We start from the raw sequence: 6000 nt of genomic DNA on the forward strand, positions 1-6000 counted from the left end.
CTGTCCTATTTAACTTAGACCTATAACAACTACTTTTCAGGTAATACGATTCTTTTATATTAATTATGCTTTCAAGTAAGGAATGCAAAACTGAATCTCCATTTACTACATTGAAATAAAATTAACAAACTAAATAGGATAGAAGATAACAAGGAATTTATATTTTGCATTGATTCTGTCCACAACATGGCTGTTTTCCAGATTTAACCCTCATTTTCCAAATTCTCCTACTACTTGATAAATCGCTCTTAAAAGTTTAGGTCTATCTTGTACACAATTCCTCTTTCCAGGAAGAGATATAAAGTGGACAATATTCATATTCAAGCACTGAAACACTGATAGACCATTAGGAAATCTGAGAAGGATGTCTACAGTAATCTAGTTTTGCAGCTTTTTGCCTCAGTTGTCAGTTTTAACTATTATACTCATGACCACAATGTTCAATTATGCTACCCAGTGCAATGGTCTGCACTACCATTATAGGAAACAATTGAACTAAGTCATTGAAGGGTTAGGCTTGAACCCTTGGAAGCAGAGTCTCCTGGAAGCCTAACTTTCATTCTCAAAAAAATATTCTGCTCTCAAAAATTAAAATCACTCATCATAGTAAATTTTGGTTGTTTGTTTTCCAGTGCCAAGGTATTAGATGGCAGCGTAAAAAACAGACAGGTTAACACACACCAGCTTCACACTCATCTATCCCTCTCACCACCATAGTAGTCACAAGGACAACACAAAACTCATCTTTAGACTAATGACACTTTCTTCAAAAGACACAAAAGACATTCTACTTTACAAAAGGTGGAGCAAAGCCCCCTTACTTTCAGATGAGCACCCCAACTCCTATGTTGGAATCCTACCTCCGGGTCAGATCAGTATATCCTTATGATCTTCTGGAATTAATGGATCAAGTAAAATCAGTTTTCTCCCCTGGAATTGAGCACTCTACTACTCTTCCATAGTCCACTGTATACTATGTATATCATACACAACAGTTATCTGTTCATCTTTTTGGTAATTCAGTTAGTACCTGAATAAACCATAAACTAGTGTTCTTTCCATTTGTTTTGCCAACATTTCTATATGGGTAGTTTGGGTAAGGCACTGTGATTTTAAGGTGTCACATATTAGATGATACAAACACAGTATTTGTCATTGCCTTCACCTGAATGCCACTTTTGAAATGATGTAATTACCTCCTCTGCTTCAATTTATTCTGCCAAGGCCTTCAGCATGGTGGAGACATTGTTCAACATGCCATTGACTTAATTTCTGTGCCTGATGGAATGAAAAAAATGCTTGAATCCAAGGCAGGTGCTAGTGACATTATTCAGTACACTTCTGGAAGATGCTGAAAGTGATTAAAAAAAAAAAAAAGAGAGAACTCACCTAGACTATATTAGATGAAAATCTAGGACAGAACACAAATGGACCTCTGGACTAAGGCACCCACCATGAAAGAGCTGTTGGTAAAGGTTTGTTCTCAACAGCATTTTGGGAAGTGGCTTGGCCTTTATCACCAGTGCAACAGGCAAATTCTTCTTCCTAAGGCCACAACATTCTAACAACAACCATGAGCAGAGGCTTAACAGTAAAGGGAATCTGAACAATATTTAAGACTTTGTTTTAGTTCCATTACTGTGCTGTACACCAATTACAATAACGCCCACCATCCAGTTACGTTTCCATAGCTGTCACACTTTTAAAGGAGATAAAGGCTTTCTGAACAGGGAGAGAGGTGAAAAGATGTCCTGAAAGGGACAAGTAAGGAATCAGCAATCCCAGGAAGGGAACTCAAACCCCAGCTGAATAGTCTGAGATCTACTCATAATATGTGGAAAACGCTTTCTCTGTGGCAAGGAATGGTGAAAAGGGCACACATAATTGTCAATAGCTACTGCTGCACTCCATCTCAAAGTGGTGCTATAATTGGCATCCAGCAGCCCCTGCATAAGGCCACATGGTTGGAAGAAATTGCTAAATTATTTGACTTGTAAACCCAGTTTGAAATGCTAACTGCAGAATATTTGTCTGAGTGATAAACTCTTTAAGGAGAAACCTTTGATCTCCAGTCAAGTAAAGACCCTTAAAAGTCCTGAAGTCTGGGATAGCCAGCCCTAAAGACCTTTGTTTGCAGCCATCGCTGAAAGGGGGGGAGGGAGAAAGCATTTTGCACAGTGATTGCCCAGAAGTTTGGCTTTGTTTGTAAAGCTGGAGGGTGAAAGGCTGTGTAGCTCCCTTCCCTTTCCCCAGCAAAATAGGGTTATCCAGCTTTATGGTACAAGACAATTCCTAACTAATGGTTTGGGCTTACCAACCAAGATTTCAATCTGTTAAAAAAAAAAAAAAAAATTATAGACAGTGAATTTTCTTGTTCATGAAAAAACACTTTTTATATAAAATTAGAAGTGGGTTATCATATCCCTTAAGTGCAGCACATTGTGTTACCTTTTTAGTTCCTTGCAGTGAAATGGAAAATAGTTCAATCTGCATGCCAGTTCCAGTAGAAGCATTTATTTACTTTATCACTGAGTTTGGATCAGCAGGGCCAAAGCCTGCACATGTGCTGTCATTTTTCACCATCGCTTGAACTAAAAGCAGCAGTGCTGTGCTGCCAGTAGAGTCCTCTGGGCAGAGGACAGTTGAACCACAGGTGACCTCTCTCCTGCCACCACACAAGCAGCTTCCAGAGAGACAGCAGGGTTACTAACGTTTTCTGCCTCCTGAGATTATCTGTGAATATTATTAATTTCCAAAATATCCTGTGACAGAAAGAAGTCGAGTTAAAAAAAAAAAATCTACCAGAAATTGGGCAGACCCAAATTTCACTCCTTCTTCCTTCTGTGTCCTTTCACCACTATCACCCCGGACAAAAGTTCACAGCTGACTAGCAATGTCTGTAAATTGCAGATTTTCAACTGCTAGTTTTAGCCTCTGTTGAGCTCCCAAATGGGATGGTGTTGCTTGATGGGGTCATCTATTTACTTAAAACAGGACTGGGATCAAAAGTTCATTTTCATTGACCATTAAAGGGCAATGATATATTAACAACTTCAGCCACTTCTGGGCTGGATGTGACTCGTAGGTGACTGACACCATATGCCAGCCACCCTATTTCTTACAAGATTTATTTCAAGCCCCTTCCCTACACCTCTCAGAGAATATGGAAACAGCCATCTTCTGTATCAATCTAGAAGGTGTACCTGTAGGCAATCTTAGACACATTATCTTCCCCTTAGAGGTCACTGGTGATTTATTACAGCATATTTACTTCCCACCAGCCACTTGGATTTGCTTCAATGAATCAGTAACACTCAATTTCTGACTAACAAAGTCTTACTCATATTCCAAATTGCTGGCCACAAGAAAAACACTGTTAGCCTCTCAGGTAGGCTTACTGCTTATGAAGAATTAAATACTGAAGCCAGCTTTTGTGAGATAGACAGAGAAGGAATGAGAGAAAAAAAATAGGAAAGGATGAAAATGTAAGCTCTTTCCAAGTCTTCAGACAGCAAAACTGAAGATGAGAGCTACAGCAATTCAGATTGCTACCAAAAGATAGCCCCCTGGAAAGTGGAAGAAATGCAACAGTGAATGATTTCTGGTGTAAAAACCCGAGTTAAATTATAATTTATTCTTTCAAATTATTTGTCTGTATTCAATACAGATTTAAAGCAAATTTGTGCAGAAGCACAAAGACTGAATCAAATAAGCACACTTGGAGTACACAGCTGACACACACCTGCTGAAAGCTCCGTGTCTACCTATGAAAAATGGAACATGTTTTTTTTTTTTTCATGGCATATTTAAACACTCAAGAAAGTGAGGGCCCAAGCCCTCTCTCCACACAGCCAACAAGTGCCCAGCTTGCTCCAAGAAGACGTGCTTGAGCCCTGACTGCTCTGTCCTTCCCAAGCAGAGTAGCTCCTGCCCTCTCCAAAGCCAGGCCCTTTGGTCACTGATGGCACACTGTAAGGCCTTGTCTCAAGGTGTTGTGACTACCCCATCCAATCCATTAAGAAATGCCAAGGACTGGTACCAGATCCCTCCTCAGCTGGGAAAAAAAACAAAACAAAACAAAACTATCAGAAATCTGGGAGGGGAGATGTGCACCAGCACGGCTTAAGGGACTTCTGCCACGGTCTGTAGATCACACAAGTGTATGGTGGCACCCATTAACTGCTTTCAGTGTAACAATGGCTCTTTCTCATCTCTGCCCATCCTCCCTGTCCCAGTTAAATGAGCTGTTTCCCAGACAAATAAGGGCTGGAGAGGCTGCCTTCAGCAGGGGTAGAAGGCTGGGGATTCGGATGGGAGCCTTCGGGCACTGCTGGGCCACCCATGGGCGACCAGGGGACAGGAAAGCCTGCTACAGGAAATAGAGAAGCAGGGAGCACGAGACAGTGTGAAACCACATTCACTCTCTGCCCAGGGGTCTGTGGGAGCAGGGGGAAACCACTGGCAGCACAGTGCAGAGCCAGCCCAGAGGGAAAAGAGGACAGAAAAGAGGCCCGGAAGCCAACATGAGTGGGCCCTCACACCATCCCAGATCTGCTTCAGGAGGCACAAAGTCTGCAAGTGCCAGGTTTCTGCTGTCCTCACTTGCTATTTCCTCAGTTTACCTGTCTAAAGGCACTGAGCAGGCAAGAGGGCAGCCGCACGGCCCATGCTGGCATCCTGACCCCACTCCTGCACCTTCTTTGCTCTGGCTGCAAGGGCAGCACATCTGAGCAGGAAGCTTCTTCTGAAGTCTCGGTGTCTTCTCCAGCCTTTGGGGAAAACAAGTCTCCCTCTCAGCCAGAGGGCTCGCTGGGATCATAGCATGAACCCTACAGCAATGGCACTATTCCCTCACCTCAGGGTAGAGCTGTAGGAAGCGTGGTGGCAGTCTGACTTGAGGATAGTGAGGCAAACTGCCCAGCTCTGTGGAGATGAGATGCAATTATACATCCTGCCCAGAACCATGGCACCAATCCTTTCCTTCCTCTCCTAAGCTCACTACTGCCCCAGTGCAGAGCCCAGCTACACAGTGGGATCTTTTGGAGTGAAAGATAGCATCACACTAACAGTGTGGCCTCACACAACACTGCAACGAAAATTCTGTTTTAACAGGAATAGCTCATATACTGGAACTAGAAAATAGATGTACTGATGTATTGTTGCAACCTACAGAGGGCAGAGAGCCTCAAGAAAATATATTTTGAAACATCTCAAGCGTAGACCTCCTCAGATGTAATTCTCTGCTGAAAGGATGAAGCTGAGAACATTACTGGCAGGCACCAAATCAGCCTTGCACAGCTATCTCCTCTCCTGGTGCAGCTGCCAGTTACCTCACCACTACATATATACACTGATGCTGCTGTGCACTGAGATGAGACCAGCTTGCTCATAGACTTAGCTCTGCTGGCAGGCTGTGGTAACACAGAAGCTAGCTGGAACAGGGCGTGCTCAAGATAACCTTTGCAGGAGAGTTTGCAGCATTTCTCTTCAAAGTGCTCTATCTCTTCTATATGTCCCTTCCCTATGACTTTTGCCTTCCTAATAAATTTTGATGAGAGAAAAACAGGTGCAGCCCATGGCATTTAGGGGAACCAAGTAGATGCTTTCAAGTTATTGTAGGTCAGCTGCTTCCAGAATGAGTACATATACATTTACGCAGTCAATTAAAGGAAGGACTTGCCTTGAATGCACAACTGCATTTTCTCTTTTAGATATTCCAGACACTTTTGGTCTTATGCTGAAGTTAACATTACTTCCTTATATAATTCATACAGTAGACACAGGCAGAGAAAAAAAAAAAGTTAATTTCTTAACTGTAGCTTTCCTCTTTTTATGTTTGCAATTTCAATTAACTGTTCTAAATAACTGACAACATGGAATATAAAACATTCCTGCAACAATGTAGGTCTAACAGCAATTACGTTGATTTACTCTGGACCATGTTAAGTTCAGGGAGTAAGATAAAGAGACAAGAGTTTAAAACTTCTTTCACACTGATGT

The sequence above is a fragment of the Meleagris gallopavo genome, chromosome 8 (assembly GCF_905368555.1).
Source record: "Meleagris gallopavo chromosome 8, MGAL_WU_HG_1.1, whole genome shotgun sequence".
Taxonomy (NCBI): domain Eukaryota; kingdom Metazoa; phylum Chordata; class Aves; order Galliformes; family Phasianidae; genus Meleagris; species Meleagris gallopavo.